The sequence below is a fragment of the Neovison vison genome, chromosome 11 (genome assembly GCF_020171115.1).
Source record: "Neovison vison isolate M4711 chromosome 11, ASM_NN_V1, whole genome shotgun sequence".
NCBI classification, from domain to species: domain Eukaryota; kingdom Metazoa; phylum Chordata; class Mammalia; order Carnivora; family Mustelidae; genus Neogale; species Neogale vison.
The window spans coordinates 88,748,362-88,775,851 of NC_058101.1; the positions used below are offsets into that span (position 1 = coordinate 88,748,362).

The 27,490-nt window shown below is 40.9% G+C and overlaps 1 long non-coding RNA gene across 2 annotated transcripts in view; it reads left to right on the top strand.

Moving 5' to 3' along the window:
• Positions 1-11,580: 11,580 nt before the first annotated feature.
• LOC122890137 overlaps positions 11,581-27,490 on the top strand; it is a 29,856-nt gene continuing 13,946 nt past the window's right edge. The window contains exons 1-2 of one of the 2 annotated variants that reach the window (XR_006381063.1): positions 11,581-11,647; positions 26,517-26,620. This is a non-coding gene — a long non-coding RNA (uncharacterized LOC122890137). Of the gene's footprint in view, positions 11,648-19,160; positions 19,216-26,516; positions 26,621-27,490 lie in introns of those variants that run through there. The other variant, XR_006381064.1, reaches the window with a different exon arrangement.

Here is a 27,490-nt window from a genome sequence, read left to right on the forward strand (position 1 = left end):
TATTTTTGTTTGTCCATTCACTTATTAAAGGTTGCTTCAAAGTTTTGGTAATTATGAATAAAGCTCTGCCATTCTGTTTGCTCTCTTCCGGAAGCCATCCAATTTGATAATATTCCACTTAAAAGGTGGTGCTATTTCTCGTGGGTGTGGGTAAAACTAGTCCTCTCATATACCCTGGTGGAAGTTGGAATCTGAAGAGATACATCGGAGGACAATTTGGCATATCTATTAACATTTAAACTGCACACGAGCAGGAATTCACCTTTTCCTATCTCTTATAGAGAAACACAGACATGCAATAGGTAATGTTTGAATCTGGCAATCAGACCATTTACAACAGGTCAGCAGCTGGAGCTGAAGGAAACTGGGCCCTGTGGATTAGAGCAAAGGATAAGCCCCCAGGGCAGACCATTTACAACAGGTCAGCAGCTGGAGCTGAAGGAAACTGGGCCCTGTGGATTAGAGCAAAGGGTAAGCCCCCAGGGCTCACCAGAATTAGCCAGGCAAAGAAACTGAATCAGAAACCTCATCATATGGTCTAGGCTAACACAATGAGGAGTAGAAATAGGTTGTGAATCCGGGTTTTACCTCAGGCTCACTGGATGTCTGGTCGGTGACAGAAGAGCTGATTCCAGATTCTCCCCTGCCAACACGAGTAGGCATGCTGAGATGTGGGTACACTTTCTAACCCAGCCGGCACAGTAGATTCTTGCCAGGAGAGGCTGGAGTTGAAGGAACTGAAAACCACTGATCTTCATCCAGAACATTACCTGCACACATGCAAAATATGAAACATGATTCAGTGGTTTTCAGATGGCTTAATTTCTAAACATTTCACAAACTACTTTTTCCTCTCCCTCCCCCGCACCTTTTTTTTTTTTTTTTAAACAGAGAGTGGGGGACAGAAGGAGAGGGAGAGAATCTAAAGCAGACTCCACGACTGAGCCCAGAGCCTGACAGGGGACTCGATCCCAAGACCTTGAGATCATGCCCTGAGACAAAATCAAGAGTCAGATGCTCAACCCATTGAGCCACCCAGGCACCCCTACAAACTATATTTTTAGAATTTTGATGTGGATTGACACGAAGCCTCCCTTCATGATTTCCAGAACCCTCTCCTTACCCTTACCCGCTCTGCCTGCTTTTTGAAATCAGGACCCTTTCCCTGCCTCCAGAGTCAAGAGTTCCCACCCTGGTGCCTGTGATGCCTCTGCAGGCCTTGCAGCCCTGCTGTGAAACCATCTCTGCCAGGCTTGGCTTCTCAGAACCGAGCAAGGGAAGGGAGGGCATGTGGATGACAGCTTTCCTGAGAGCTGAAGTCACCAATTGCTACTCTCTTTGTCTCTGCGCCAGTTTTTCCTCAGACTTGAACTGCATTATTATATCTGTTATTGGGCTGGCTTGCCTATCTTGTAAGAAATTCATTTTACTTTTGCATTTTATTTTCAACTGAGATGGTCTCGCAAGGATCAGTTAGGAATTCTTCTCAGCCTCTATTGGCCAGCTCTGACCAGTTAAAGAGGCATTGCTTAAACACTTAGACAACGGAGCCAGACTCTTGGATTTACATCCGGGGGCCATCACCTCTCTGTGCTTCAGTTTACCATCCTGAGAATAGAGACAATAATAATTGCAAAATTGCTTGAGCATATATGACCATATGTGACACATATTAAATGGTCAGTAAATGTTAGCTAGTCTTTCTATTCAACAACGTATACTTCTTCCATCACTTTATTTTAGATAATTGTCCCATCTCGCAATAGCTTCTTTTGTCTGATACAGCATTCATTTTCTTTTGCTAAAATTTCAGGTTAACTTGACTGATAATCTATGCTTTGTTAATTTATAGATAGATATGTGAGTTTGTGGTGCCGTCCCTATTTCAATATTTTCGTTTTTTGCCAAGACTTACTGGTCCACTCCCACACTATCGTTCTTCTCTTGTCATACCTGGTATTCTCTGGAGGTGTACAGTTTTATCTGGGCATTTCTCCTGCCCTGCCTACGTCAGATTGGTACCTTCCTGCCAAGTGTGTTCCTCCCAGCCCATGCAAACACACTCCAGCTTCCGCGGGAGACCACTGGCCCAGAAATCTTAATTCATCCCTACCATAAAGGAAGCTGGCTGGTCACCTCTCACATCCTTCTTTACCTTGCAAAGTCACAGCCTTTTCCTGGAAGTCAAGATAAAAACACACTCTGTGCCCTGGGGTTTTTCAGCTTTCAGCCCAGAACTTCAAAATGCACAGGGAGACATTTTGGTTCTAATGAACCATTAGAAGTTAGTAGTACTAAGAGTACTAAGAGAATTTGATCAATGTCGGCAGACTCTGACCTAACTTGGATATAATCAAGAGCCAAAAATATATAGGCACATAGCTAATGAGTATCTGAGTAGTCGGGGAGGAGAGAGATTCGATTCAAGGTTAGGCTCTAAACATTTCCGGTGTGAACGTTCTGATGATCAGGAGGCTCTGAAGGGTTATACACTCATTATGTTTGTGAGGTTTCTGCCCACCACACAGCTAGAGACACAGGGTCTCCACACCTCTGCCCTCTCCAGCACAGGCTCTGTGATGAAGAATAAGCACTGCAGTGTTTTTCATATTCATTATACCTAGAGATTTTATTTCATGTAGAGAGTCTCTGAATTATAATAGATACCTTTTCCATATGTATAATCTTAATGGAGTCCTTCCTCCTGAAGGAATTTATGATGTATAACAAGATGTGAGCTCAGACCTCAGATGTGAGCTTTCCCCCACATTCATTAAATTCCTAGCCTCTTTATTTTTATCTGGGAAACTTTTTGTGCTAGGAGATGGAGTCTGCCTTTAGTATTTCATCTCACCCCTCAGAGCTGCCCTCAAAAGTCACAGTTCCCTTCAAAAGAGGGCTTTCAGTCGTCTTTTGATTATTTCCACTGGTACCCACCACTGGTGTCTTCATCTTGGGGGAATGATAATAGGAGGGTCTGTAATGTTAAGTGTTTACCCCGGACTGGCACTGTGCTCACGTGTGGTTACTCAGTCCCAAAAAACCCCCTGAGGAGGGTGTTATTATTATGCATTGTTGTTTTCCCCATACCGCCTTTCTTCTTCACACTTTGCACCCACGGCAGATGGTGCCCTAAATAACCCTTAGCTTTGTGTCCTGAGGTCCTCTGCTGTGAACAGAGGACTTGGCAGCCCCATTTGGGGAAACACATTGCCTACCTCATCTAAACTCTTTATGAGAGCCCATGAGCTCTTATGGCCACCAGGTGGGAGTATTGGGATTATAAAGAACTATCCAGAAAACCGTGCAATTGTAAGGAGATCCACCTGGAACAGTTTTGCATGTGATTTTAATAGATAAAATGCCTGTCTAAATCAAAGCTAAACTTCTTTTGTAAAAGCACATTTTAAGTATTTCAAAATACTAGAAGGTGAGTTATATCAGGAGCGTTGCAGTTTTAAAGATTTTCTACATGTTAGAACTCTACACCCACCCTTAAACACAAACATTCTTAGATTCAGTTTGTTTGTTTGTTTGTTTGTTTTTAGTTCTAATGGTTTCCATAAGTGCACAGTTTAGGATTTCCTAGCCTGATACTTCTCACATTTGCTCCCAGTGGCAGAGGAGAGAGAGTAAACACATCTCTCAAGAACTGTGGACTCACCTACAGGGGCCTGTGGGAAAAACAATGCCTTTGAAGTCTGAGGTTTCACTTCACAAGTTGTGTAGATTTTAACACATATCAGTGTTTTTAGTTACAAAAACAACACTAAGTAACATGGCCATGGCTGGGAAATGCGGTATGCTTATCCCACAGTCAGTTTTGGGAGCCTGGCTTCTCCCACAGTCAGTTTCTGGAAGGGCAGGAAAGGAGTAGACATGCTGGTAGGGAGCACTCCAGTGTTCGACTGCCTTGGGATTTTCCAGTGGTTATCTTCTGTGGTGTTTCACTTCTGTTTGTTCCTGAGAGTCTCTTTCATTCTGCATCTTGGCCTTGCATATTTTTTTTTAAGATTTTATTTATTTATTCGACAGAGAGCGAGAAATCACAAGTAGGCAGAGAGGCAGGCAGAGAGAGAGAGAGCGGGAAGCAGGCTCCCTGCTGAGCAGGGACCTTGAGGCAGGGCTCGATTCCAGGACCCTGGGATCATGACCTGAGCTGAAGGCAGAGGCTTAACCCACTGAACCATCCAGGTGCCCTGCATATTTGTTTTTATTAACATTTTGGCTATTTTTCCAACAAATATGGTCTTAAAAAAATAGGGCTCAATTTTTGGCCTTCAGCAATGCCCTTTCTTCAATTCCCAGGATTACTCACTCTTTTGTAAGTCCCAGACTCCTTCCTAAATTAAACCTTTCTGATGATTCAACTTTCTTTCACTTTCTCATTTCAATACTGTTCACTTCTTAAGATTTTTTTGTTTGTTTTAAAAATAACTAAATAATGTATATATAGCAGTCCCATGTCTTGTAGAACAAATTAGAAATTGTTCCTATACAAGATCATCACAAATGGGAGAAGGAGAAAAGCACGGCTAATAAAAATTATACTATTACTATTTATAATAATATTAAAATGATGATGATGATGGTGATGGTGATGATGATGATGAATGGTAAACAGAAGAAGCCAGGGAGAATGTTAGCCCATAGGATCTTGCTTAAAAGCCCATTCTTTATCTTCAGACATCTTGAATTTTTGCCAAACTCGAAAGTAGGAATGAGTCTGATGACTAGAAACATATTTGGGTGAATTTAGAAGGGCATTGCTACTTGACTATTTTACTTCAAATTCTCTTTTACTCCCCCCCCATATACATTATTATCTAACATCTTTGAGATGTCAGAAATAGTACATGCCTGCAAGAAGGTGCTGTGGAATGTTTTGTCAACATAATTAACACAGGAACTTCTCTTCATGTGATTTCAGTATAGGGTTAACTTAGGGAGGTTAAGTGTTGATTAAGGATGTGGATTCTGTGGAACGCCTGGGTGGCTCAGTAGGTTAAGCCGCTGTCTTCAGCTCAGGTCATGATCCAAGGGTCCTGGGATGGAGTCCTGCTATGGGCTCCTTGCTCGGCAGGGAGCCTGCTTCTCTGTCTGCCTCTGCCTGCCTCTCTGCCTGCTTGTGTGCTCTCTCTCTCTCTCCTTCTCTCTGACAAATAAATACATGAAATATTTAAAAAAAAAAAAAGGATGCAGATTCTGTGACCTTCCTGTTACCAGTTGATTGTATTATTTGTTCAAAACATTGTCTTCCTCTCCCTCAGTGGATTTATTCCTACAGAATCCCTCCCTGGGGAAGGACTTGAATCTGTCAGCCTTGGCCTCATAACTGACTTTGGCCAATGTGACATGTGCCGCGTTCATGTCATGCTTTAAGAGCCATCCTGCCATTTCCCACTGCTCTTTCCCTCTGCAATGAGAACAACATGCCCCAGTTAGGGGCATCTCCTTCTATCTGGATCCTGGGATGAGCAAATCATGTGAAAACAGAGACAGCATATCCTTATGTGGGAGAAACAAATCTCTTTTGTTAGCCACTGAGATCCTAGGGTCATTTGTTGTAACCTAACAATGGCTGTATGATATGCCAGTGAAATCTTTATCAGGCAGTTTTACCTATCCATGAACAATGGTAGTTGGTCCTAGATATAGTGTATCTGTATTATATATTAGTTAACACAAGAACAAATTTAGCTTGTGATTAATAGCCATTGATTATTTTCAGAAAAATTCTTTCTTAAATTTTACTTTTGAATAAACAAGGACATGTGAAGTTGAATTTTGCCATATTCTTCCTCTTCCACTGAAAGTTTTTAGAGAAGCCCCATATCTAGGCTTGGTGTACTGATATGTAGTACATTTCCCAGTCAACCGGTTTTCTCAGTATAGTTATGAGGTATGCTGAAGCAGTCAGGATTTCTGGGTTTCAAGGAGCTGTAGGTTGGGTTTCTTGGAAAGAAGAATCTGAGATGGAAATTAGTGCATAAGAAGTTTACTACAGAGAGCCCTTGGAGTCAATACCTATGGAAGGGAAAGGAGCAGGAGTGAAAGAGAAAGGAGCAGGATAGGGTGCAAAGAAAAGTTGGGCTATAATGGCAGTCTGAACAAAGGATTCACCTAGCCTCACAGGGAGTTCTAAAAGCTGGGCTGGTCCTTCAGAGTTGTTCCAAGTCAGGATGGGGAGTGGGTGGGTGTAGTTATATTGTACAATGACCAATCACTGGATGTAGACTTTTTAAGGGTGCATGACCTCGGGCAAGGCAACTCTTTCTTCCTTACTTTCTCTCTTTCTTTCTTAAAAGATTTTATTTATTTGATTATTGTTATTATTATTATTATTTTTTGACAGACAGCAGAGAGGGAACACAAGCATGGGGAGTGGGAAAGGGAGAAGCAGGCTCCCCACAGAGCAGGGAGCCTGACACGAGCTAGGCTTGATCCCAGGACCCTGGGATCATGACCTGAGCTGAAGGCAGGTACCCCGAAGCAACTCTTTAGCTGAGGCAATTACCACAGAGGGCTGACAGCTGAGGAATCTGCTGAATGCACTCCCAAATGCTAGGAGAATGAGTCCTTTGTCTCGAAGGGGATCTGGGTGACACACCACAGACTCCACTGAAGTCCTTCCCTTGTGTTCAGATCAATCTCATTATGAAAGCTCTGAGAGCAGATCTTCCCGAGTTTTGCTGGGCTTCTTTCCCGGGGAAAACCTGTCAGAAGAAGACTGGTGGGATGTGAATGACAGCCCCTGTTGCTGTCATTGGTCTCAGAACTGCAAATGAAATTCACTCTTGTTCCTGTATGATCCAATCCAGGTTACTCTCGTTCTAAGCTTCTCTGCTGGTCTCTGCCACCTAGCATCATGATTTTGCCTCTGGTAACCATGCCTTTCTCGGGTGGTGGCTTGAGTATTTGTCCATTTACTATCAAAATTGAGCAAGGCGATATACAGAGGTACCCATGTGAATCACCAAATGTCAACATATTCCTTCTTGTGCCCATTGTGGAACAGGGGCTGTTACCTCCTCTTGATGATTAGGGCTGGATATACCAGCCAGGTTGGTGCTGCATTTCTTGTTTGCTAGTCTCTTGTCAAGGGGGGCCTGAAGTGTCAGCTGTAACTTATGGGACTCTCACTGTGTCCCATGGGGAAAGTGTTTGCCTTTAAACCCACAGAACCCGGAGGTGACAGGACAGTAAGCACAAATTCTCCAAGTAGATTAGTGGGAGTTTTAGTAAATGGGCCATTTCTGCTTCCATCTCTTGATTCCTGGACCCATGTATTTTACTTACTTGGAGCATAATGCCATATAAAAGTCATCTGAAAATGTTTATTGCAGGATTCTGAAGGATAATGTCCTATCCTCCCAAATGTTAGATAGTGATATGTGTTAATTAAAAAAAAAAAAAAAAGCAGAGCAGCAAAAGGAAGTATAGGATGGGATGGTCAAAATTATAGATAGGGGAGCCAAGGCAGGCCTCACCTAGCAGTGACATTTGAGTAAAGATCTAAAGGAAGAGAGGAATCTAAGGTAAGTTTATTTAAACTTATTATATGAGTTTATTTATCTGGGGAACAGAAAGGACCAGGCCTGAGATAGAAGTGTCCCTGGCATGCTCAAAGAATAACGAAGTGGTTGGAGCACCAAGAGTGGAGAAAGGGAAACAGGGTGTTGGTGGATAATGTCAGAGTGGTGATAGGTGACCATATAATGTAGGGTCTTAGAAGCTGATGTAAAGTGTTTGCTTTACTCTGAATGGATTGAGCTGGAAAATTCTGAGGTAAGAAACAATATGATATGACTTAGGGTTTACCAGAATCTCTGTTTTATTTTATTGAGGATAGAAGGGAAAAAGTGGAAGGGAAAAGGTGGAAGCAAAGATACCAGTTACAAGGCTGTAACCTTGAAAGAGGTCGGAGATGGTGGTGGTCGGATCAGGTTGGTGACAGTGGGAGTTGTCTTACAGATCGGAGCTTCCGAGGCACCAGTCGTAATATGTTCAGTGTCAGGGGGGCCTCTTACAATTGTATAGTGTCTGGGTCAGTCAAATTCTTGCTACCTTTTTGAAGCAGAGGCAACCAGATTTGCTGATACAGCATGTGAGAGGAAGAAATATGAAGGATGGCTTCAAGGTCTCTGGCCTGAGCAATCGGGAAGTTGGGGTTGCCATGAACTGAGATGGAGAAGACAGTGGAAGGAGCAGATTGAAGGATGGGAACAATATTAGGAACTCAGTTGTAGACACATTAAGGTTGAGATGCCTGTTAGACACTCGGTTGGCGACTAGATCTGTGAGCCTGGAAACCATGGGAGGTGTTTTGAGTTCCATACTTAGGAATCATTAACATAGATTGAATTTAAAGGCAGGAGAATGAAGGGAATGGTTTACTAAGTGTGGTGAGAATAAATGAGATCAGCTGAGGAGTGTGGGTGAAGAAAAAAAAGAGACAAAACCAAGCCAGAGATGGAACCAGATGTACTCCATGTTCAGAATCTGGGGAAATGAGAAGGATCCAGCCAAAGAGATGGAGCAGAGGTGATCAGAGAGCTGGGAGAAATCCAGGCCAGGAGCCATCTTGGAAAGCCAAGTGAACAAAGTGCTTGAAGAAGAGACACAGAAGGAATGAAGTAGCCAGGCATAAGGTCAAAGGGATTTTTTTTATCAGGGTCAGTTCTCTGGACAGTTTTAATCTCCATATCTAATGTTGTGTTAGAGAATACAATGCAGCATTAGAACATGTATTCTTGTGTCCCTTTGGAAACTCGACAGTAAAGGTCCAGCTTGTCATTTTCAGAGAAAGTCTGGTATTCTAGAGGAGGGATCCAAAGGCATTGAGGACATTTCAAAGCACTCAATCAGGACTATAGTTCTTTCGCTTCTATCTTTCTTAAAACACCTATTTTAACAAGTTGTTTTTGGGCCCTTGCCTGGAAAGCTAAAAAAAGCCAGAAGCTGTCTGTAGTCTTAAGCCCACAGCAGAGCACGGTACATGAGAAGAATGTGTCAACGTACGTTGCTGGATTTGTGCTATGGTACTGCTGAAGCCATGCCCAGAAGCCCCAGCAAATAAAAGAACACGGAAATTCCAGGTGTTACCAACTGATTTGGGGAATGCTTTTCTATTTTTTTAAATAAGACTTTTGAGAGAGAAGTAGCAATAAGAATTTTAAAACAAGTATTTTCAGAAGACAAAAGAATTGACATATTTTGCTGTTAGTTATTTTGAGCAGAAATATGAAATATCTTTTTAAAAATGTAGGGGAAAACTACTCTTTTTTGATAAGAATATAATATTTGGGGAGAATATGGGTCAGTCCACTTTCCAAATACTTTGTCCTGAATTGCAGCGTCATAACAAATTCTGCGTGATTTCACTCATTTCAAATATATCTTATGATGGGGAAACATGGAGAAGGATTTAAATAAATGAATATCCAAAGCAGTTTTAAAGTAAGTAAAAATTTCCTTTTCCTTAGAAGAAAGTACTGTAAAAGTGTTCAGTGCTTTTCATTTCAAATTTAAGTTTTATTTCACAGGAAAGTTATAGAAACTTCTGTACCTCTGAGTAAATTTCTTTTTAATGTTAAAGGAAACAAAAATTTGTTTTTTAAAATTTTTGAATAGCTTTTTATGAATAAGCAACTAATCTATTTCTAGCATATTTTGGTTAGATAGGTATGTACAAAAATTAATTTCTTAAAAAACTCTGGAATTAAATATGATCAGAAATAACTCCATGCTACTGAATTATTGCCCTAGCCTGCATTCTGTAGGCCCTACCTCCTTTCATGAGCATTTTTTAGTGTCTCAGTGATCTCTGGGTTGAGACCATAATCCTTCTTTTTTTTTTTAATTTAAAATCAGTTAATTAACATATAGTATATTATTAGTTTCAGATTTAACGATTCATCAGTTGCATATAACACCCGGTGCTCATTCCATCGAGTTCCATCCATAATGTCCATCACCCTATTACCCCATGCTCCCACCCACCTCCCCTCCAGCAACCCTCAGTTTGTTTCTTACAGTTAAGAGTCTCTTATGGTTTGTCTCCCTCTCTGATTTTGTCTTACTTTTTCCTTCCCTTCCTCTATGTTTATCTGTTCTGTTTCTTTTCTTTCTTTCTTTTTTTAAAAATTTTTTTATTAATTTATTTGAGAGAGAGAGAGAGCGAGAGAGATCATGAGCAGGCAGGAAGGGTAGAGGGAGAAGCAGACTTGTGGACTGGATCCCAGGATCCTGGGATCATGACCTGAGCTGAAGGCAGACACTTAACCAACTGAGCCACACAGGCACCCTGTTCTTTCTGTTTCGTTTCCTTCCTTCCTTTCTGAAAGAGAGGAAGAGTTGCGGGGTGAGGGGCAGAGGGAGCTAGCTTGGCGCTCTATCTCACAACCCTCTGCTCATGACTTGAGCTGAAATCTAGATTCCGACACTTAAGTGACTGAGCCACCCAGATGACCCATCTGAGCCCCAGATTCCCCACATAAATGAAATCATATAACTATCTTTCTCTGATAAACTTATTTCACTTAGCATAGTACCTTCTAGTTTCATGCTTCTTAATAACTAACCTCTGTGCGTGAAGAGCCTGGTCCCATGATGACTTCATACAAAAGCACTAGGGGGCGACATCTCACGCTCCTGTCCGTCCGCCCTGCCAAAAGGGCGGATCCCCAAATCTCCAAACCTTGGTTTAGAAATCGGTAGTGGGCAGTCCGGTTGAGCGGTTTCCTCCTTGCAGTCTGAGCCCTGAGGCCGCTATTTCTCCTTCTGAAAGCAGTTCCTTCACCTGCTGCTTGAGGCTTCTTTCTGTATAGCAGGATTTTTCCAAACGCGAGCTGGTGGGTTATGAAATCAATTCAGTGAGTGAAAAAGGGAGGTAGTGATAATTACACTGCGACAACAGGCATAAACTGAACTGTTCTGGAAAAACCAGGACATGTGCTCACCTAGTAGTTCAAGACCAACGTTAAAGAAAATGAAATGGAATCAGGGTAGAAAAGATCAGTGTGTCACTTTTGAAAGTATAAAGAGTGTTTTATGAAAATGTTACCAGGAACGGGTTAAATCGCATTTCTTGCTGGAGTCAGAGACAAAAAATGTTTGAAAAATCATCTCTGTAAGGCTCAGACTAGTCTGTAGAGGGGGCTTTGGGAAAGGTCATTATGCTTTCCTTCTCCTTCTCTGTTGTTCTCACCTGCCCAGCCTCCATTATAAAACAAAAACAAACCCTAAAATTCTCCAATAAAGCAACTCTTACCACTAAACTCCTCCTGTTTGAACCCAGTACTGGGCCTGCGTTAAGCCATGTTCCCTAAAACATAACGCTTATACGATACTTTTCTTGCCTGGAATTACTGAGGAATATAAGTGGTTCATCTACCATAAGGGTATCTAATTGTGTTGGAGTAGAAGCTGATATATATATATTTTTTTCTCTGCTAGTTCCTTGAGGGTAAAAGCCTTCTGAGAGAATAGCACCAAGCTGAGAGATAGATGCCCCCCCAGGAGCTGCTTATCGAACTCTGCTGGTCTGATGAATGCATTTTCTCTCCTGCCTCACTCAGTGAAAACTGATAGCCGTGTGATGTAACTGCCTTCTTGTGGAACTGCTCCAGTGTTTTCTCTCCGCAGGGTAAGTGTCTGGTAGGAGAAAACGTGCATTCTGGAAGTAATATAATGGGGGATAATTCCCATAAAGCAGTCAGCCCAGTACTTGGTATCCAGTAAGCGCTCAGTAACGTTGACTGTTGTTATTCCTGTTAAGTAAGCAAAGTAAAGACAAAATGACATAGGAAAAAAAAAATACTGTGTCCCTTCACAGACTGGGGCAGGGCCTTTAAAACTTAGTTTGATGGTTCTTTTTATTAGACAAACCATTAGTGAATTATTTTTAAGTGTTCCCGTGATCAACTTGCTTTTTTGTGTCTTCTGTGTTCTCTCTGTACCCAGAAAACACAGAGCAGGTTTTTTGCCAGGTTGGGAGCAAGAGTAGGTTTGTTAGCTCCAGGGCTGTTCCTGCTGAAATGGAAAGGTCTGTGGTTCAGTTCCGGGGGGCTCCTGCTCGGGACTCTGCTTGTAGTCGGAGGGAGAATCGTGTCAATCCCAAGCAGATGAGCAGGGATTCTCAACTTCGGCACAGCTGGCATTTTGGATGGGCTAATTCTCTGCTGTGTGGGGCTGGTCTGTGCCCTGTAGGGTACTTAGCAACACGTGGGTTTAGATTCATTAAGTACCAGAAATGTCTGTGTCCTGCTCAAGTTGTAACAACTGAAGACGTTTTCAGACATTACCAAATGTCCCCTGGGGCCAAGATGGCCCCAAACAAGAACCACTGAGATAGAGTAAGGATGAAAGTTAAGATAATCATCCTAAAGCACACCAGAATGAAGTGATTTTAAATGTGTGTGTGTGTGTATATATATATATATATATATATATATATATATATATATATAAAACAAGCAGCCGCCTTAAAGGACACTTTTGCAAGGTTTATTACTATTGTATTATGAATAATGTAATTTAAAGTGTCTCACCTTTTAAAATGCAGACAAAATCAAGAAGTCACTCCCTCACATTTCCCACACACTCGACGCCCCAGCATTGCCTTCTGCTTCCCGTGCACTTCCCTTCCTGGACAGACTCCTCCTCATTCTCCAACGCCCAGCTCAGATGTCACATCCTTTTTAAAGAATTCCATGTGTTCCAGTGGCATTTTATGTATATCTTGTATCACCATTTTTACATTTCATGATAATTATTTATGGGTCTGTCTCCCCAACAAGGGTGGGAACTGTCTTATTCACTTTTCCACTTGCAGCCCTCCCTCTCAGCGCAGTGCCTGTTGCAAAGCCAGTCCACAGTAAATGGTTGTCGCTGAGGCGGTGTGGGTGCTGAACATTGGAGTTTCATCTTCTACTCTAGGACTTTGGACAAGTCACTTAACTCTGAAAAACTCAGCGTCGTCACCCACAGACCGAAGATAATAGTATCTGCAACTTGATGGATAGTGCTGTGATTTAAAAGCACCCAGTTAGATTGGCGCTTCTTTGAGAAACGAAGTGTGGCCTGTTGTGGGCCAGAAAATATGAAATCCATCCCTAGAGTTTTGTAGTTGGGCATAGCCTAGTTTTGACTGAGGACTCCCGGGAGAAATCTGAACTATTATGCTAGGACTATGTAATAATTTCATAATGACTTGCATTAAAATATATTTTTCTTAATTCTACTTCAACTCCCAGAAATATAGCCAGTGAACTACATTCAGGGCTGGAGGGAGGCCTAAAAACTACCATTATCTGGATATTACTGTTCTTGAGAACTCATTAGCACCTTAGGCTGAAGAGGCCTGGTGACAGTGGCTTATATCCTCATAAGTTGGGCACTGCTATAGGGAACACTTAATTACATTTCTGGGAATCATCTGCTCTCTGCATATTCCACTGAGAGGCAACGTGGAACAGAAAGATAATGGGTTCTGGGGCCAGATGATCCACTTGTTGGTGTATAATCTTTGACAAGTTGTTTATGCCCTCTGAACCTCATTTTCCATAGCTTTTAAAGATGAGAATAAGAATAGGAACATCTCTCTCATAATTGTTTTGAAAATGTAAAGTGGTATTTTACAGTGGGCTTTTAAGACAATGCAACAGCTCAGTATGGTAGCGTAATGGTAGACACATGTCATTATACATTTGAACAACCCCATAGAATGCGCAGCACCAAGAGTGAACCCAAGTGTGAACTATGGACTCTGGGCGGTTGATGGGTCAATGTAGGTTCGTCTGTTGTAACACGTGGAGCAGTCTGGTGGGGGATGTTGATAATGGGGCTTTCCCTACCCACGAGTAAAAAACCTCAGTACCATCCCCTCAATTTTGCTGTGAACCTAAAACTGCTCTAAAAAATAAAATCTATCAACAAAAATAATAAAAGAGGTTATATGTATAAAACATCTAATACATTACCGTCTCATGGGGAGTATTTACCCAATATTAGCTACGTATCGTTCACAGATGACAGAGAACATTTATACCTCATTCTGCTGTCTACCATGTGGTGTGTATCTTACTTGCCTCCTTGCTATCAAAGGCTCTGATGCAAAGACCCCTGAACCCATGTCAGAAATTCTTCCAGTATTATTACTAGGGGTATTAATATTGTCTAGCCATAATAATGTTATTAATGACAATATCAACCACAGCAAATATACATTAAATATTAGTGCACCTGCATTTTCCCACAATTTCCATCGTATATACTAACTCAATAACCTTATGAGGGAAATCCTATTATTACCCCATTTAACAGATTAATTGAGGTGCAGGGGGTTAATTGTGCAACGTCACAGAGTTGAAAAGTGGCAGGGTGAGGAAGTGGCGTTGAAAAATGCAAGACACCTGCCACGGAGGTGCTACGTCTTAACCACTGGGCCTCCGTGTGATGGCAGGCTATCGTTTTGGTCACTCCCTCAACAAACACACATTGAACTGTTATTTTGCTCCAGGCACTCACATTCTGAGTGAAGATGAATAAGACATCCCTGTAGTCCTTGAAGAGTTCACAGAGTAGTAGGGGAGACAGACATGTAAAAAAGGATGATTTCCATGTAATGTCATAAAAACACCAATAGAGGCCATGTTAAGTACAGCGGAAGCCCTGATGTGGCAGGTCTCCAGGTCAGATCCTCCTGAGAGGTGAGGGGCGCCTTGAATGAATTAAATAGATGAACAGCCTTGCGATAGCAAGGTACTCAGCAACAGGTGTGGCTAGTCAGATGCAGATAACGCCCGGTACAGCTTGACCTGAAACCTGCCTAGAGATAATTTCGGTTTTTGTCACTCAGTCCATTATTTTACTGCCTGGATTATCTTTGCAAAAAAAAAAAAAAAAAAGTAATAAAATATTCTGTGACTTAGAAGCGAGGCGGTTGCTGGTATTTGTCCCTAGTATCAATGAAACTGATAAACTGTGAGGCAGGTACTCAACTTGTTTTATAAAAATTTAAAAAGTGCTGCCCTTTGATGTTTATGTCTTCCGGTAAAGACTGTATTTTCTGTATTCGACTGCAATAGGGTTACCTCAAGCTTTGATCTGACCGGAGGAAATTGAAAAGAAATGTTTCAGATTATGTCCTTCTTCTGTGAGGCCGTCTTCTATGTTAGGGAAAATGTGAGATGGCAGGATACTTTCAGGAAGGTTGCCCACCAAGTATATTTGTGTTCTTCTAATTTTCCCTGATGGCCTGGGAGGAAACTGCTGTCTCAGAGAAAAAGCCATTACTCTAGGAACGCCCGTCTATAATGAATGCATTGTGGCTTTCAACCAATACATCACTTAAAGGCTGGAAAAACTGGGACGTGTACTCAGTGCCTGGGGCTTTCCTCCCAGCTGAGGGAAGAAATGAGCTCCCCTGGATTCTAATGCTGCAGTTTGGCAAAACAGGCCTTTCCGTCACCAAAAAAGATTATGAATTTAGGGAGACTTCTTACGTGGATCTCTTAGGTAGCTGGATTAAAATATGTAGGAGGAGTTTTAAGCATTTTAAAAAAGCTGCCAAGAGAGGATTCCAAGCATGGGGAAATTGCCTTCGTTATGAAACGAGGTCTTGGGTTGTGAAAGGAGATATTTCTTGTATTGTGTTGGTTGGTGGCCCTGGAAAGATCGGGGGCTCTCAGGGGACTAGAGCGCTGCTGGGAGGGGAAGTGACTTGCACCGATGTGGTCTCTTGTACTAAGACTCTTGGCCTTGCAGAAGGCTTTTCCGTGATCCAGGGCAATGCCCCTCAAACTCCTCCCTCCTTTTTTCTCTTTCCCAAACCCCTGGCAGACATGAAATATTTGTAGTAGAAACCATCACAGGGTTGGGTATCAGAAACTCTGGGGAGAGGAATGAGGTTGGCAGGAAGTAATGAGATGGAGAAAGCAAGGCAGTTTTAAAAAAACAAACCCAGTGGGTGAGTGGGAATTTCCATCCTCAGCTGTGAGGAGCCACAGCTATTCCAGTGAGAGGCACTCTCCTTCGGGACATCTGTGACAGAAAAGATTATATTGGTTCAGATGTAGGCCGCTCCTACATATCTGTTGGCCTTAAGTCTCTTCTCTGGAATCTCCTAGAACATGGCTGTTGTCCCTTCCCCTGTGACTATTCCTCGACTATTTGGAGTCAGATCCCATCACATTTCTCTCTCTCTCTCTCTCTTTTTTTAATTTAAGATTTTATTTATTTATTTGACAGACAGCAATCATAAGTAGGCAGAGAGGCAGGCAGAGAGAGAAGAGGAAGCAGGCTCCCAGCTGAGCAGAGAGCCTGATGTGGGGCTCGATCCCTCATGTGCGGCTCAGTCCCAGGACCCTGAGATCATGACCTTGAGCCGAAGGCAGAGGCTTAACCCACTGAGCCACCCAGGTGCCCAATATTCCTCTTTTTCAGTTTAAACTTCAGCTGTTTTTTTTTTTTTCTTGCCCATCCTACATCCCTTCCTTGGGTTCCCACTGTGTGCTAGGTGAAGCCAGGTAATCTGAAAATCAAATCCATGATAATGCATCAGCCAGTGGTAATAAGTTACTCTTGTATCTGTAACCAGAACCAGGGAGAGATCTTGGAGGTCAGCTCTGCGCATTTCTGTTAAAGAACTAAAGAATGCCCTTGAGGAAGAAAGGGCAAGCTATGAATAGGCAACTCACAAAAGAAGAAAGAGAAGTTATCAATGCTCAAACTAATAACAAAATGAATGCTAATAAAAACAACAAATGATCACTTTTTTACCTATCACATTTGTAGATTAAGGACATAGGTAAAGGAAAATGGGCGCATTCCTTCACCGTTGATGGTGACATAAGTTGGTATATTCTTTATCCATGGTAAAGAGTGGAGACTCTGTGTCAGACAAGTGCTTGGTGCGTAAATTAGGACCAAAATGCAAGTTTCTGAACTCTCAGTATTCAGGGTGTGTGCCAGATGACATTCCTGGGAAACATTTTAACAGGGAACAAATCAAAGAGTAACTAACCTAAGATTAACTATACAGTGAAGAAACCAGCCTGCACTGGCTTTTGCCTATTTCAACCCACTCCAGATCATTTAATTTTACATAATAAGATCATCCCCAAGTCAGTTGGGCTCCCATTGGTTTCTTCTTATTCACGTGATGGTTTGTTATGATTGTTTTGTTTGATGAAATACACACAAAGAGTGAGCTGCTTTTTCTCTTATTTTTGGTTGGTATTATTTTGGCTTCAAAGATGTAATTCTATGGATGCAACTAATTTTCAAAATTGAAGGATCTTTAAAGGACCAAATAATACTATGTAGCAGCCATATCATGTACTAGGAAGGAAGGAGAGAGAAAAAAAATTCAAAGCAATATTACTGATGTGAATATTTTGACTGGAAATACCCAGAAAGTTCCTTTTTAAAAAATAAAGCCTTAATTTTAGAATAGTTTAAGATTTATAGAAAAATTGCAAACGTACAAGAGAGAGTTCCTTGTACCCTGCACACAATGGTACCTATGACACAATTAAAGAACTAATATGGATACATTAGTATTTGCCAACGTCTTTTTTTTATTCACATTTCCCTCGTTTTTATCTAACATCCTTCCTCTGTTCCAGGATTCAGTCCAGGATATAACATTACATGCAGTCATCATGTCTTCTGAGGTTATGGTATGTGTGGGTATGGCAGTTTCTTTAATTTTCCTTGTTTTTGTTGGCTTTCACAATTTTGGGAGGTATTGATGAGGTATTTTGTAGAAAGTCTCTCACTTGGGACCTGTCTGATTTTTCCTTATGATTAGACAGGGCTTATGAATTTTATGTAGGAAAAGCAACAACAAATTGTAGTATATGCTGTCATATTGATAGCATTATTGATAGCAGCTGTTGACGTGGACCTTGATCACCTGGCTGAGCTGGTGTTTGTCAGGTTTCTCCACCATAAAGTTCCTCTTTTTTTTTTTTTTTTAAAGATTTTTATTTATTTGACAGAGAGAAATCACAAGTAGGCAGAGAGGCAGGCAGAGAGAGAGAGAGGAGAAAGCAGGTTCCCTGCGGAGCAGAGAGCCCGACGCGGGGCTCGATCCCAGAACCCTAGGATTTTGACCTGAGCTGAAGGCAGAGGCTTTAACCCACTGAGCCACCCAGGTGCCCCTAAAGTTCCTCTTTTTCCCCTTTTCATACTGTACTCTTTGGAAGGAAGTCACAACTAAATGTAGCTCACACTGAAGGGATAAGGAGTTATACTTGACCTCCCATGAACCGTTTTGGGTTAATTTTTGTGAAATGCATACGGTCTGTGTCTAGTTTTATTTATTTATTTTGCATGTGAATATCCACTTGTTGCAGCACCATTTAAAGACTATCCTTTCTCCATTAACTTGCCTTTGTGCCCTTGTAAAAGTAAGTCAACCAGATTTGTGGGCGGTTATGTGACATTAAACGTTCACTTGAGAAAATTAGTTGGCTTTTATTTTATTGCGCTTATTTGTGTAATTTAATTTTATTGAAATCCTTTATCTCCACATACGTAGTTATCATGATAACCTTTGAAAGTGGCACCTCTTAATAAGAAACAAAAGTCTTGGGGCAGTTGGGTGGCTCAGTCACTTAAGCGTCAAACTCGATTTCAGCTCAGGTCATGATCTCAGTGTAGTGAGATCAGGCTCCATGCCCAGTGTGGAGCCTGCTTAAGATTCTCTCTCTCTCCCCTCTCTCTCTGCCTCAGCCCCCCACTTTCCCCTTGTGCTCACACGTACACGCAGGTGCTCTCTCTCAAAATATAAAATCTTTAAAAACATTTTCAAAAGAAAGAAAAAGGCTTTAACTTCAATTTCCTCTCTGTAGGTAAGAGTAGCAGAATGTTAGAGTGAGAAAGGGAATTGAGAAACCGTCTACTCTAACAATATTGTTTGTCCTTGAGAAAGGCGAGATGCCCATGAGTTACTTGCTCAAGGTCAACACCTGGTAAGTGATTAGGTCACTGACCAATGGTGAGTGAGTGACTCACTGAGTTCTCTAGTCAGGCCCGTCCCCCTATGTGGTATCCTTGTGTAAACAGAGACTTCGGCCTTTCTAGATCTTTCTCTCCAGTCACACTTATTCATGGATATACATGCTTCTTAGCTGACTGAGTAAACATTGCATCACCCGCAAAGCTAACCAGAAAACTAGCCCAGGTGTAATCGTTCTGAGAAGCCAGGTTGGTAAGAACATGGCACTAATGAGGTAATTCCTGAATTCTTGCACCCTGGGAGACAACTGGCTTATGTTGGATCTGTAGCCAAACTTCATTTCTATAACCTTTGAACAGCCTTGGAGGGGTATTTTTCTGGTCACAAATGGAACTCAGTGAGAAAGTATTGGAGTTTTATATGTAATCTACTGTTGTTATAGGGGAAAAAAATAGCTCAACAGAAATATGTTGCCAATAATAAGTCAGGCAGATAATTTGCCTATGAGAAAAACAAGAGTGCATCTAACCCTATGTGGGTGGGCATGATGTCAGGTGATTGCTTTGTTCATAAGTAAATAAATAGACCTACGAAGAGATCATGGATTACTAGATAAATGGAAAGAAAATAATTTAACCCTAAACTTGACTTTTTGATTCCACAAGATTTCTTAAATGATTAAATGGATTTATAAATCTACAAATATTTAAGTTTGCGTGCTAAACAATGAGATTGCAAGATGCATCCTACTCTTTCATACATCATCCAAAGCAGCAAAAATGATGTTGGACAGTGAAAATTTGCTCTGTGAGTTGAGGGCTTCATTTAACTCTTTCATTAAACTTTATTCAGATCTACTGCCATAACTGTCTTTCCATCTTTTAAGGTATATTTGATTCCTTTCAATTTTTCCATTATTGCCATAGTCATCATTATTAATTATAAAAGCCATCATTTATTAGGCACCTACTGTGTGCCTCATCTTATCCCAAAGCATATTTATGTTTATTACTCTCATGCAATCTTCACAACAATTCTAAGAGGTAGCTTAATGACTGTCTTCATTTTGCGGTGATTAAGACAAACAGTAGAGCTGTAATTTATGTTCAAAAATCGTCATGACTTGCACTCACTTCATCCCAGTCAAAACACCAACTTCCCATGTCCCTGATCCCAGCTGGCTGACTATGAGATTGAGTCGTTCATTAATTCATACTAAGGTAAAAATGATGACAAAGGTTTGATTTATCTGTTTAGAAGAGACTTGGAAAAATTAAAATCAAATGGTTAATTTTTCTGGTGGTGAAAATGCATTATTGGGAAAAGAAGTGCAGGAGAGAGGGACAGATTTTATGGTGAGGAGTCCACTGCCCTTTCAAGTACATTTCTTGAATGTTTACCTGGTAAGGTAGTAAACCATCTCATCTGTTAACAAGAACAGTGTGTACTGAAGAATGGAGACTTGGTTTATTCAACGAGTACTGCTAGAAAAAGAAGAAACCTATGTATGTGGTGGAATTTTCAGTTCGAATTATCTACCCACGGGTGGGATAAATGAATTAACTGTAGTTCTGCAGCTAAGAATTCATAGGTGGCAATTATAATAATTAAAGTGTGTCCAGGCAAAAGTGTACAAAAGTAATTTAGGGGATGGTTGATATTGAGGACTCTTTTAGAACAAATTTCACATACTTTTTTTATTTTCCTAAAATTAGACACATTTCTTCTGAGTTTCTAGCACTCACAGACAAGCACTATTGGGAGCATGGCTTCAAGAATACATCTCTGTGCAATTTTGGCTACCCTGGACTGCTCACATTCTCATGGTTTGAGGCCACGAGAAAACAGAAAACATTTTGGTGACCTAAATAATTTGAACTGTCAGTGTCCTACTTCTCTCTCTTTTCAAGATTTGATTTATTTGTTTGGCAGAGAGAGAGAGAGAGAGGGAATAGGAGGTGGAGTGGGAAAGGAAGAAGCAGGCTTCCTGCTGAGCAGTGAACCTGATGTGGGAGCTCGATCCCAGGACCCTGGGATCATGACCTGAGCCAAAGGCAGAAGCTTAATGACTGAGCCAGCTAGGCACCCCAGGGCCCTACATCTCTTTAACCAAAACATGATCATCTATGGCTGTTACAGCTGGAGAAGGTGGATACTCAAGATAGCACTGTGACTCAAAGCAAGGGCTCCTGGGTTGGACTACCTGAGATCAAATTCAAATTCAGCCATTGACTTGTTATGTGAGCATTAGCATTTACCGAACCATCTTGCACCTCGGTTTCCTCATTTGTAAAGTGAAATATTTATTTCACAGGATTGTTGCGAGAAATTAAAGAATCACTTAGAACAATGCGTGGCACAAAATTAGCATTCAATAAATGTAAGATACTATCATTACTAGTTTTTTTATGTATATTGTACTCCACAGTTCGTAGCTATATTTGAGCCAATAATACACATTCTTTTTATCTGTTTTCCCCAAGTACACTCATCATACTTATTTTAAATGTTTTTGATAACGAAGATATCCAGATTAATATGTCTATTTCTATTTTTCCATGGTTTTTAGTAATTGTTTCCATCTCCTAGAATGTCTGCTAAATGTCTCCTGAATTGACCAGACATTGTATTTTAAATACTGTAGAGGCTTATGGGTGAAATCTTTCTCCAGAGAGTCTTGACCCCTTCCTCCGCTGGGGAGCTGGCCACTTTAATCCAATCAAAGATAGACCTGACTGCAGGTTGCGTTATAGGGTTTTTGTTTTTTTGTTTAGTTTTATTTTTTTGGAGCAGTATTAAGTTCACAGAAAAGTCGAGCAGAAAGCACAGAGTTCCTGTATGCCCCCGCCCCTACACATGCATAGCCTCCCCCACTATCAACAGCCTATGCCAGGAACCTACATTTCTTTTTTGACCAAGGATGACTCTACATTGACGCATGGTTATACTCAGAGTCTGTAGTTCACCCTAGGTGAGTGAACCCATTCTCTGGGGTTTCACAAATGTATATGACAGGGATCCCCCATTATAGTATCATAAAGAATAGTTTCACTGCCTTAAAAATCCTCTGTGGTTCATCTATTCCTGCCTCCTAAGCCCAAACCCCTGGCAGCTACAGATCCTATCTTTGTCCTTGCAGTTTTGTGTTTTCCAGAATGTCAGAGTGCATTATAGTTTTTGTGAGGTTCTTTCCCATCTCTGATCTATCCCTGTTTCTAGAATAGAAGCCTCTGCTATGGACTGAATGTTTATATCTCCCCCAAATTCGTATGTTGAAGTTTTCATGTCTAACACAATGGTGCTGTGAGGTGGGGCTTTGGAAGGTCATTAGGTCCTGAGGGCGGAGTCCTCGTGAATGGGAGTGGTGGCCTTACAGAAGAGACCCTGGAGAGCTCGCTCAGCTCTCCCACCATGAGAGGACACAGTGAGAAGAGGATTGTCTATGAATCAGTAAGTCAGCTCTCACCAGACACTGAATTTGTCAATGCCTTGATCTTGGACTTCCCAGGCTCTGGAACCACAAGAAATCATGTGTAATATTTTTGTTATAGCAAAACACCCTCCTAAAATTGCACCTGAGGACCAGGGTGCCCACTGTAAACTTTTCCTCCTGGTGAGTCCTTTGGGACTCAGCTGTCCTTTTACAGGCATTCTGCTTAGTTTCTTAATATCCTACTCAGGCAGCATTGGAATCTGGGAAAACAGGTCAAGTGTCATGCTCGATGTTCCACCCACCCTTCTCACTGGCATCCCAGACTCATAAGATTCCAGTTTTTCTCTCCAAATCCCCAAATTGCCAAAAATTCTGTTGCCTTCTCGGCCCCTCCTGCCTGCATCCATGGCCTGGTCCTTGGCCTCATGCCCAGTGCTCAGAGTAGGCAAATGCTGTTTTACCAGAGGAAAAATCAAGTGCAGAATGCCAGTTCTCCTCTCCAAGTTTCTTCCTTCTCTGGAATCTCGTTGCTCAAGGCCAAGTTTCCCCAGGAGTTCTTCAGTGCCTTCAAGCAGATACTGTTTGGTGTACTTTAGGCAGCTGTTGTAGCCATTCTTGGAGAGAGCGCTGGCCTTCGTCTTGGCTGAAGGTGGCCATCCTAACGTATGTTTCATACGTCCTAACATATGCTAGATGTTTCTGTATTCCTTAGTGATTCCATTAAGATTAATAACAATATAAACAGTTTAGCGAAGTCATCTACCCAGTCTACAAACCACATGGTTGATCTTATGGATGATTTGTCATTTGCAAGTAAATCTGTGCTTTAATTCAGCATGTGTTACTTTAACATATTTGATTATCTCATGTATAAATATTTGTGACTTTTTAAGTGAATTTTCTAGTGAATAATCTGGTGATTGTCATCCCCATATTTGTTTAGTATATATGAATTTCAACTAGCCAGTAGAAATATTGTGGAAATGTAATTTTTTTTTTTTTTCTGGTAAGTCAACTTAATTTCGATCTTGGGCTCCCATTTTACTTGGGTGGCAGAAACGTAGTCTTAGTTCCTTTGTGGATTTCCCTAGGATGGTGTTTAAGTACCAAGGGACTTGCATTGTGCCAAAGGGATGTGATGCTCAGTGTCATCTGTCCATGATGTATCCAGTGACACAAACATCATCCTGTCTCTCCATTCCGTGGTCCAGTCTGGTGTTTCTTAACCTTCACTCTTATTTATAAGGCCCCTTTAGATCTACTGGCTTTCTCCACTCACCTTGTTTTCATTCTTGAATGTGCAAGAAACTTTCCAGTGCTCCTGATTATGAGATTATCCTGACTGTCTAGACACACTACCCATTTTTTCTATAAAGCTGGCTGCCTGCCAGGAGCTCAGCTCTGACTCTCTGTTGGATCAGTCTTCCAGTTCCAGGCGCAAGGTAGAGGGATGCTTCACAATCTTTTGTCCCAATATTTTTGTCTATAGTATGAGTCCTTTCAATTTTCCTAAATACTGAAACTTTGAAACTCAAAATCTAGCAACAGTTTGTTTTCTGTGGTCCCCTGCATTCCCTGAAATCATGACAACACAGTAGTCTACCTGGAAAGGGGAAAATGAAGTACTGGTGAGAAAACAAAGCAAAACATTGGTTAATGTTTCAAAAAAATTACTGTACTACACTCATTCAGTAAACTCTTACTTATTGAGCTTCTGATGGATAATGCTGGACACTAGACTGTAATGATGAAGAGATCTAGTCCTCAGCTGGGCTGCCTCCAGGGCCACCACAGAACCCACACAGATGAGACAGACAGGCTCAAGACTTCAGGAGAAATATGGCAAAGTAAACACGCATTTGCTCTCCCTTTTTCCCCAAATTGCATAAAAGTGACAGCATAAGGTTTTTGTTATTGTTGTTGTTGTTTGCTTGTCTGTTTGTTTGGCACAAACCTATAAAGGCAAAGAAAAAAAAGGAGAGAGAGAAATACCTATCAGTAGAAGATATGGCGGCAGTGGTATATTGGAAACTAGAAAGCACATGGCTTTCAGTGGAAAACTAAATTAACAATGAAAACCAAAGCTGGCAGTAAGGAAAGCTGAGAAGGCTGAGAGCTACAGAAGCACAGAAAGATTAGAAATCTCAGAAGAGGCGTGGAGGTGGTGCTGAGAGTGGGAGGGTTAGTAGCAGGTCTGTGAGAGTAATGAACTGTCAGCCACACTTCGACTTTCCAGGTGAGAATGTGGTTGAGTCCGCTAGGGGAAGCTCATTAAATACAAAAACAAAGACACAAACAAAAAACAATTAACCAAGCCAGAGCACCCTATAGGAATGTGTACCTGACTGTTCCAGTCAAGTTCTGGTCTTCCTTTATTTTTAAATATGAATAGACAACCAAGGATTACCAGGCAATTAAGGAAAGCCTGTGGCATGTCAGAGAGAATCAAATCAAACAAATATCTGAAGAAATTATGCATGAAGCAGAAGAAAACTTCAAAAACAAACAAACTTTATAATTCATATCCCCACATGGGAGGAAGAGATAGAGCATCTGGATGACAGTGAGAAAAGGCCATAGAATGGAACTATCCACAGAACAAAAAATTGCTCTTTGAAGTTAAATAGAAATTTTTGGAAGGCAGTTTGGAAGATGAATTTGAGACAGTCTTCTAGAAAGTCAATCAAAAATAAAGAAATGGAAAATGGAAGCGGAAAGGACAAGATTAGGGTTCAGGAGTCCCAACACTCTAATAAATAGGGGTTCTAGAAAGAGAGACTACAAAAAGATTAGGGTAGGATACTTTTGAAGAAATAATCAAGAAGATCCCTTGATAGATTATATGAGTTTGTAGGTTGAGAGAGCACACTTTTGCCTTGCATAATGCATACAACGACAAAAAAAAAATATATCACACTAAAGCATGCCAATGTTACATTTCAGGACTTTGGAGATAAAGAAAAGATCCTATAAATTCTCAGAGATTGAAAACATACAAAAGATCCAGAATCAGAAAAGCACCAGATTCTCACTTACTCCATAGAAAGCTAAAAGTTGGTGGAATAATCATGCAAGTTTTAAGACTTTTTACTTCCTTAAGATATTTACAAATGACTTGTCAGATAAAGTGCTATATCTGAAATCTATAAAGAACTTATGAAACTCAACACCCGAATGAACAAAAAATCCAGTCAAGAAATGGGGCAGAAGGCATGAACAGACATTTCTCCAAAGACATACAAATGGCTAACAGATGCATTAAAAAACAAAACAAAACAAAACAAAAAACAAAAAAAAATGTTCAGCATCACTTGGCATCAGGGAAATACAAATCAAAACCACAATGAGATATCACCTCACACCAGTCAGAATGGCTAAAATTAACAAGTCAGGAAATGACAGATGTTGGCAAAGATGTGGAGAAAGGGGAACCATCTTGCATTGCTGGTAGGAATGTAGATTGGTGCAGCCACTGTGGAAAACACTATAGAAGTTTCTCAAAAAGTTGAAAATAGAACTACCCTATGATGCAGCAATTATACTACTAGATCTTTATCCAAAGGGTAAAAATATAGTGATTTGAAGGGGCACATGCACCCCAATCTTTATAGCAGCAATGTCCACAATAGCCAAAATATGGAAAGAGCCCAGATGTCCGTGTGTGTATATATATAATGGACTATTACTCAGCCATCAAAACAATGAAATCTTGCCATTTGCAATGATGTGGATGGAACTAGAGTGTATTATGCTAAATGAAATAAGTCAGTCAGAGAAAAACAAATACCATGTGATTTCACTCATATATGGGATTTAAGAAACACAACAGATGAACTTAAGGGAAGGGAAAAATAAAGAAAAAATAAGATGAAAACAGAGGAGACAAACCATAAGAGACTCTTAACTATAGGAAACAAACTGAGGGTTGCTGGAGGGGAGTTGTGGGGGAGGATGGGGTAACTGGGTGATGCACATTAAGGAGGGCACTTGATATAATGAGCACTGGGTGTTATTTGCAACTCATGACTTGCTAAATTCTACCTCTGAAACTAATAATGCAGTATATGTTACTTAAATTGAATTTAAATTAAGAAGAAACATTCACACCCTTTTCAGGAAAACACTGGAGAATGGGTTGTGCAAAATAAGAAAAGAAACCACGAAGACATAGGATCCAGGAAACAAGACCTGAACCAGGAATGAGACAAAGGGATGTCCAGGTAGGTTGACCAATTGTTTCAATTTGTCTGGCGGTTGGGAGGTGGGTGCCTTCAGCAAAGGCAAAGCAAAGATGTGGGACCTTCAGCTTTAAAACTGGGCTGGTCCCTGATGAATGGGGGTGAATTGGTCATCCTATGTCTAGGAAACAGTGAGGAGAAGTATCGGGCAGAGAGCTGGCAGCAGACATGGAATGAATGGACCAGACAGGAAGGAGAGCGTGCTTCAGAAGGATGGTCTAGAAAATACATCAGGGGAAAACACTTACATACCAACTTACATACATATGTGTATTTCCTGATAAATATGAATATATTAATATTAAAGAAATTCCTCTTTTGGGGGAGAGTTTAGAGCTCAATAAATGTACATAGGCAATTAAACCAATGAGGGTAGTGGAGACAATAGGAAAAACAAAAAGTTATAGATGAAAGAAAATGAAATTGGGACATTAACATGGCTCTTCTATGAATTGTATTTCCATAATAATGCCAATGTAAGCACTGAATATTGCTCCACCCAGAAGTTCTACCCATTGAGATGGTGGAGAAAGAGGAACAAGAGAGTGTGTGTGTGAAGAAAGCTCATAAATTGTTGTCTTCAATGGTATGGAGTCAGTAGGTACTATCTTAAAAAAAAGTACATGTTTAAAAAGCACGGAGGCAAAAAAAAAAAAAAGAGTTTAGAGAGTTGAAAAAATCTACGTTGGAAGAATGGCACTTAATAGTGGGAGCAAGTAAGGGAAGAGACTTAAACTTTAAGCATATTAAAAAACAACTTACAGAATTATGAGCACAAATATCTTTGAAACAATAATTATTTTTTAAAAGAAGAGGGGCACCTGGGTGGCTCAGTGGATTAAAGCCTCTGCC